This window comes from Zootoca vivipara, chromosome 7 (genome assembly GCF_963506605.1).
Source record: "Zootoca vivipara chromosome 7, rZooViv1.1, whole genome shotgun sequence".
NCBI lineage: Eukaryota > Metazoa > Chordata > Lepidosauria > Squamata > Lacertidae > Zootoca > Zootoca vivipara.
Genome location: NC_083282.1, coordinates 89,543,075 through 89,551,139, shown reverse-complemented (window position 1 = coordinate 89,551,139; position 8,065 = coordinate 89,543,075). Strand labels below are relative to the sequence as shown.

Here is an 8,065-nt window from a genome sequence, read left to right as displayed (position 1 = left end):
GCATGAAACAAAGCATATTTGATTCCCTTTTAAGTCAAAATGTTGACACTAAGGCAAGAAAAAACAAAGGGGTCTTAATTTGGCCCACAAGTCCATTTTCACCAAACTGTGGTCACCTATATGATCAGAGTTTACTCAGGGAGCTGAGGCTGAGCTGAACCGCAATCTCCCTAGCCATTATAATGTCTTGGCCAAGACTTAACTAGTAAATTTGTGGCTAAGGCTTTAAATGTGAGCCAATACTGTACATTACACCAGCTCTCATTCTCAAGCACACTGATATCACCTTAACTAGCCTTAGAGTCTTAACTTGCCTTTCTCTCACAACAGCCCTTTGAACTAGTTTGTCACAGCTGTGAGACCAAGAGAGATCTGACCGAGGCCAAACAAATAAGACAATGGCAGAGAAGATATTTAAACACAACTCACCAAAAGTTCAAGCCCAGTGACATCTCCATTCTCTGGGCCACTTGTTATATAAATCACTAAACACGTTCCTAAATAGTTCAGAAGACTTTCACAACAAGCTTGCTAGGACTCTTTTGATGCTGTGTTTTTAACAAGACTCACCAGAACTTTGAATGCATTGTTCTGATACAAATATGGCATTGACTTTTCTTCCACTCAGTACTGAGATCAAGGATAGTGGCCAGCTCAACCATAATCCATCAAATATGACTTATTAATACAGCACACACACACACCACACACACATCTGTGCCACATTTCTTAGAACCAAACATTGCCTACAACCTGGTCCAGCCAAGGAGATTTGGGTTCCTGAGACAGGAAACCTAAAACACAGACACACAAATCAAAATGGGACCCAATCAATCTGAGACATTCTTTTGCCAAAGCCCTATAAACAATGCTCTTTTGCTTCTGCTGTCCATTTCGATTGGGCTTGTGAGGGAGAACTTTCCTGTGCTTCATGGATCCAATCTGCTTCCTTGAAGGCAACCAAATTCCTAAAGTATAGGAAAGGTGTACTTTTTTGAGAAAGGTTGATCTGATGGTGGAAGGAGGTAAAGACAAGAGCAAACTTCCCTTTTACTCATTTGGATAAACTTTGCAGATATTTTTTTAAAAAAATGATGCAGCAACTCCAAGATTACTATAATCTGCATGGGAAGTGCATGCTGTGTTGTGTTGTGTTTTGTGCCGACATATACAGCCAAACTCCTGGACTTTTCAATATATTAGCTCAACCACTGCTGGTCTCCCAACTTGCCTCTGGTCGTGAATTCCCCACCCTGTTCTTTATGGCGATGGGTCATCTTTTCTAACCACCAATAAACATTGTAAAGTACTTTCGCTGCAGCTGGGCTAAGCCGGGGCATCTGTCATTCCCTGCTTGTTGCTATTAGAAATTATGGGACTGTACCATAGGCTGGAAATGTGGAGGGGGGGATTAAGCTGACAGTTGTAACCTTCCCAGCTCCTTTTGTCTCCTTTGCATAAAAGGACTTTCAACCCATGCTGCATATTAATTATGGATCAGATTGGATTTTGAGGGGGGGCCGAGGGGAAATCTTCCACCTTCTGTTAAAGCCCGAGGAGTGGTGGAAAGAGGGGGAAATATATTCTGGGGCTCCGTCTCACGCTCACCCCTCTCCAAAGGAAAAAAAGTCAGCACCTCCATGTCTTTCTCCCCCCCCCCCCCCTTCCTGTACTGTAGATTTATTTCACCTCGGAGAGTAAACAGATATATTGCAAGCCCAAAGGGTTGATGGGTAGTGTATTTACAAAGGGAAGGAGAAGAGCGCCCCCCCATCCACGTCCGCCGCCTCCTTTCCACCGCCCCCCCCCGCCATTCCCATTAATGAGAGCGATCATTAAGTGAGACACTGCCTTTAGCGAGCTTAAAGAGTTCACACACTAAAGACTTATCAGCGGTTTTAATTGAAAGCTACGAACCTTCTTCCACGCATGTTCCCGGCGTAAGGAAGTGGGGAGGGGGGGCCGCTTTCAGCAAGTGCTCTCTCTCCTCTCCACCTCTCCCCCCCCTTCCCAACCTCTCCACCTTCCAACTCTCCCGCTCCCCCCCATCTCCACCCACCCACCACCCCATGTAAATTTCATGATTGCTTTCCGTGATGTCATTTTGAAAAGAGACAGACAATAGGCTGTGAGCAAAGGTAAGTCAATGTTATGCTCTGTTGTTTGTTTGTTTGTTTGTTTGCGCGGACAAAAGGCACATATTTATCAACTGTGTATGTGTTGATTTTTAAGAAGAAAAAATATTAATAAGCAATCCTCGTCATATTCTTCGGGTGGTTTCTGGAGGGTGGGAAAGAGTGTGTTTGAGAAGAGAAAGAGAGGGGGGAAATTATATATATCCGGATAGTTCCAGAGGTTGTCCTGATCTGTAGGGATCGCTTTGGAGAAACCGTGCCCATGGCGGTGGGGTGTCTTTTTGTATTTGACGGCCTATTTGCTTATTGTTTTTTTTTTTCCTATTCCTGGATCTTTGATGGCCGAGTTTTTCTCGCGGGCGCGCTTTGGATCTCGTTGCAATTGTGGAAAGATGACAGGAAGAGCGAGAAGAGAAGAAGACAGGGCAACGGGGGTGGAAAGGCGAGATATTCTTTCTTTTTTGCTCGCTGCCTTTAAAGTTTCTCAGCATTTCTTAAAAAAAAAAAAGTAGAGAGACTAGTCTGTGGACTTTGATAATCGCTCACCTGGGGGAGGGATCCCAAAGCGGAAGAGAGAGAAAATTGCGAGCGGAGGGAGAGGCAACCGCCCCGAATGTCTGGTTCGTTCCCTTACTTGACACACTCCGGGAAAAGTTGTCGCCGTCCATGGTACTGAAATTCCCTGTTTTCGGGTTGAAGTTGCAGGCAGCAGTTCTACAGTCTTGCTTTCTCATTTCTGGCAATCTCGTGCGAATCGGGAGGAAGATAATTTGTCGTTGTTGTTGTTAGAAAATGTTTTAAGATACATTATTTTCCACAATTCTTTTTCCCCCTTCCCTGTATCAGTGATAAAAGTGGAATACCTTACTGTTCTGTCCTGATGCTCTAGGGTAAAACTAAAACAGGGTATGGTTAAAAGTAAGAGACTGTTTTAAAAGTGTCAGGCATTTAGGAAGTCAAGTTACTTTGCAGCGTTAAGAATAACAACTAGGGGAGTGCTTGCTGGTTTTACTAGTTTATGGCTCTGGCTTTCTGTGTAATTTATATTCCCTTCCACGTATATAATGTCCAGGAAAAAAGGGGACTTTTTACTGCTTATACTTCATTGTTCATTGCTTTTATTGCTCGGATTGTTTGATTATTTCACTGCAGGCAGCTCTACCCCCACCCCACCCCCGTAAAATGATAAGATTGGGCAGGAAGTATTTAGGAGTTGGGGCTTCATTTAGAGCTTTTTCCATAACTTTCCCATGTACGTCTAACAATGCAATCCTATGCATGAATTCTCAGAAATAAGTCCCATTGGTTTTGATGGGGCTTGATCCTGGGTGAGTACAGGATTGCAACCTCAACCTCTTAATCAATTGTTAGGAGATAGGATTTAATGGAAGTTTTTAAGGACCGGATTGACAAAGCAGAAGATGACGATATGACACCAAAACTAGCAAGGGAGGCCTTTGTCTGTTTCTGAGCCATTTGTTTGTTTCCCATTGGGAGGTCTATTGTTGAACTGGAGAAGGGTTGTTTATTTTCACATTCATCACAATTCCCCATTTTGAGCTGGAGGCTGGACTAGCTGGGGAATGACCCACGGTTTTTCGTGACAGCTATTTCCTACCTCTGCCAGGGGGGGGGGGAGGAAAAGGTTCCTGTATGACTCAACCAGCTGTCAACACAAGTATTATAATTTTGTGTTCTTGCACTCTGGCTGGGTCCCATTTGCTTGTGGTTTCTTGGAGATCCACTTTGGGCAAAGTTCTCTGTCTCTCCAATAATTGCAGCCTCTCTCTCTCTCTCTCTCTCTCTCTCATTGGCTCATCTGTTCTTATTATCAGCTTCCTCCATATGTCTACTTTAATTAATGGCAGACAAAAGAAGAAGGAGAATGTGTGTGTGTGTGTGTGTGTGTGTGTGAGAGAGAGAGAGAGAGAGAGAGAGAGAGAGAGAGAGAGAGAAGAGGAAGGGGGTCATTGTAGGAATTAAAGTTTAAGAGTTGTCATGGCTGTGATGGGGTCACAGAAACTGGAGACAAAGATTGCTGGGTGCTTGTTTTTATGCACATATCTTTTGTAAGGTCATGCATATTGCTCAGAAGGCAGATTATTAATGGGGGGTGGTTGCAGGACACTCAGCAGGGAAAACAAGACTGCTTTGCTCTTCGCCTAACCTGTGAAAGAAAAAAAAGACTGGCATATATCACAGCTACAAATGCAGCTGGCAAAGTACTTTCCCCCTTCTGCTAGCCTTTTGTTAAGCATGCTTTATTCCCTTTGGCTTTGCTAGGTTGTTGATCATGTACTAGGAGTGTGTATATCTCATATGTCTGCAGGAGAGGAACAGATAAACATCTGAAGGCTAGCCTCTGGCCAGCAAAAATAAGAATCAAAGTTGTGAAAGCAGGCCAGTTTGTTCACCCCAGGAGAGCCCTGGGAAGGGTGTGTGTGTGTGTGTGTGCTTTGTTTGTTTGTTTTTTTGCTGAAGGTTCACTAATCAACTCTATATCTATATTTAGACCAGTATAAATAGCATATCACATAAGGAGCCGGGATGCAACGTCTTGGAAGAAACCAATAAGGGTTTGTTTCCTTCTAATTCCCTTGCATGCCTGTGAATATTCAACTCTGTGGCAGAATCACATGCTCTTCCCCCGTCCCCTTCCAATGGAACAAAATGCAACTTTTCTAGGCAGGAAAATCATAGCGTGATCACGCACACGGAGCCTTTGCTTGTTAACAGATATTAAAATAGTCCCCCCTGCCACGTCATCCTGGCGTCATGTGGTTACTTGAGGGTATTCATTGGATGACTCCTTTGAGTCAGAGCCATCTATTTACCTTCCTATCTAAGCTCCTGACATTCTGCCCCACTTCCCTAATGTTCTGTCATGCTGAGGTGTGACCAAGAAACAGAACCTGGGGTGGGCAATGCAAATGGGGGCAGACTCAGTTCCCGATGGCTCCCAGTCAGTAGACACAGCTGAAAGGAGGCAAAAGCAGTGGGACCAGTAGGGACAGGTGGCAGGTTTGAATCCTAGCTCACCCACTCCTGTGGAACCTGTGCATGCCTTTAATCCTGTCATATAAACAAGTGGCAGCAATTATTTCCCAGGAGAAAAGTTACGTGCTGCACTTGGGGGATCAATACCTTTCCACAGCCTCTGATAAGTGGGACCCCACCTCCTGAGAGGAGCAGCAGGTTTATAGGTCTGGGGCAATATGTTTTCAACACTACCCTTCCCTCCCAAGAAAGAAAGAAAGGTAAATTTAGGAAAGAAGAGAAAGTAAGGAAAGAGTGTAGACCTCATACCTTTTTCTCTTCCTCTACCTTGAACTTACTTTCTGGGTTGAGGAGGAAAAGCCTTCCTCATCTCCTCCTTCAAGCCTGAATGCTATTCTGGTTCAGGAGAATGGGGAGCCAGGCCAGTTTTGAGACAGCAGGTCTTGTCCCTCCCCTTGCTCTGCTTGGAGTCATGGCCTCTGCAATGGATAGGAGGATGTGGAGTGGGAAAGGAGAGGGAGCTGGCAGAAGGGCTAGGTCTCTCCATTTTTCTCCTTTCGCTGCTCATCTAATTTTAGCTAATTACGAATACATTTATTTATTTACTTTAACTAGCTGTGAATTCATTTATTTACTTGCTTTTTGCAGGAGATGATAAAGCAGCCTGATCTCCCAAAGCAGTTTAAGTCATAGAGATTGAGTGTAAGCTCATTTCTTCCCTAATGGGGGACCCTTTGCTATAATATGAACAGATGTGAATCAGGGAGGAACTTAGAAGAGCTGCTTCCCCAACTCAGTTGAGGCCAAGTGCATGGAACCAAGTTGATTTTGTTCTCAATTGGAAATGTGTCCAAGTTGGCCACTGAAAATAGGGGTATAGCAAAAGCCAGTGGAGCAGTTATTTGAGTGCACAATATTGCCACTGTCCTTAAGTTCGGTTGCTTAAATAGCAAAATGAATGAATGAATGGGAAGTTGGAATGGGAGATGTCAGAAATGGACCAAAATCAGCAGCATCTCTCTTGACTTGTGTAAGGGGGAGGGGGAGGGGCTCTTCTTCCCTACCTCACAAAATCTACATGGTATTTTGCTATGTATTGCAGTTAGTAATGTGGGTTTTCTGTTGTTATTTATTAGCTCTCATCTTGTTCACTTAGGGTAGAATTCAGTGGGAAGTTCTTCCATGAAAGTCTCGTTGAGACAAAAGTTCTGCCCACAGTGTTTGGTCCATGGAGGCCCATTCACACAGGCAAAGCCTCGTTTCTGAACCTGCAGCCATTGTGCAAATGACCTTGCATGTGGGAACTGGCCTCAAGAATCCAGAAAATCAAGAACGAGGAAAATAAAGCAGTGACGCAGCCCTTGGCATTATTATTTATGAATAATAGTATGAGATGTGATAAAAGAGGGATGAGATCAGCTCAAATGCAAGAGCGTTAGCTTAATTGGGTCATGGATCAGACTGAAAGGAACACATTGCTTACTTTTCTGCTCCTAAGACTGCATAGCTTCTGAGACTATTCTGGAGCATTTCCCCTTTTCTCACAACAATACACTTTCCCAAAATGCATGGGCACGTGGACGCTCCCAAAGTCACTGTGCATCTGAGCTTTCGCTTGTTGTTTAAGCATCAGCTAATCTCCTGTGAAGGTTTTTTAGTAACCTTTTAGCTGTTCGACAGACCTTCCGGGGAACTGGACCAAGGCATTATGTAGAGTAATCAGAAATGCAGCTAAGCTAACACAGCACTCATGTGAGATCCTGCCATGCAGAAGAACTGTATTTTATCCCCCTGGGAAGTGGCTAAGGTTTTTTATTGTTGTTATTTTTCCTCCTCCTCTTAATCGCCAAGGAGAACCCAGTAATGGATTATGTCTCCAATGGAATTCTCTCCAAAGGGATTCTTCAATATTTAAACCAAATATTTAAACCATTGCCAAGTACTGACATACTATTCCCTATGACACAGTGGTGCTAACTGTGCTCAGAACTTAGGTATCCCTTTCCAAGTTTCTGGTGTGTTTTCCATAAATTATGTCAGCATTCCTTACAACGGGGGTTGGAATCATAGAATTGTAGAATTAGAAGGGACCCTGAAGCCCATGTAGGAATATACAGCTGTCTCATACTGGGATCGAACCTGAAACCTTGGCATTATCCAGGCTCTCACCAACGGAGCTAACCAGAATATGTTGCCCCCCAGATGTTGCTGGACTCCAACTCCTACCAGCCCCTACCAGCATGGCAATTGACCAGGGATGCTGAGAGTTGTAGTTAACAAAATCTTGAGAGCCACCGGCTCCCCAACCCTACTTTTTAACAACCAAGTAAGGTTGGCCAGTATTCTCTCATATATTGCTGTGAGCAACGGCTTGAGTTTGAGGTCAACACAGGACTGACATGGCAAAGAGAAGCTGTGTGTGACGCATGGCAGAGAAATGGCCAATGTCCTGATGTCACAACACAACACTCATTTCATTTTATATTTCTTTGCTACACATGAGTCAAAAAGTGGCTTACGTACAGTAAATAACATCACAATTGCAACATCAATTATATAAAACTATCAACAAACCATCAGTAAAACAACCACCTTCTATAAAACATTATAAACAAGACAACTTGGAAAGTAGATTGAAAAGCACAACCACAAGAAAAGTCATGCTATAAAATCCACAAAGCATTACAGCACTCATAATCCTATGTTAACAACATTAACAAACTAACAACCAAAAACAAACTAAGCGCTGCTGAATTCACCCACACACTCTACCCATCCCCATGACTCATGGCCCTCCACCCAGTTCATCAAAAAACACATTCACATAATGTTGCCTCACCTCTCCATGGCTCCATCAGCAGAAACCAATGATCTGCAGCAAAGTCCACAGAACATCATGAGGCCAGGATGTGGGCAAGTTACACTGGACACCT

The 8,065-nt window shown here is 43.8% G+C and overlaps 1 protein-coding gene across 1 annotated transcript in view; it reads left to right on the top strand.

The window, feature by feature from the left end:
• Positions 1-2,020: 2,020 nt before the first annotated feature.
• Positions 2,021-8,065, top strand: part of MYT1 (myelin transcription factor 1) — a 145,101-nt gene continuing 139,056 nt past the window's right edge. The window contains exon 1 of the mRNA XM_035122648.2: positions 2,021-2,138. The gene's annotated coding sequence lies outside the window, so the exon portion shown is untranslated. The remainder of the gene's footprint in view (positions 2,139-8,065) is intronic.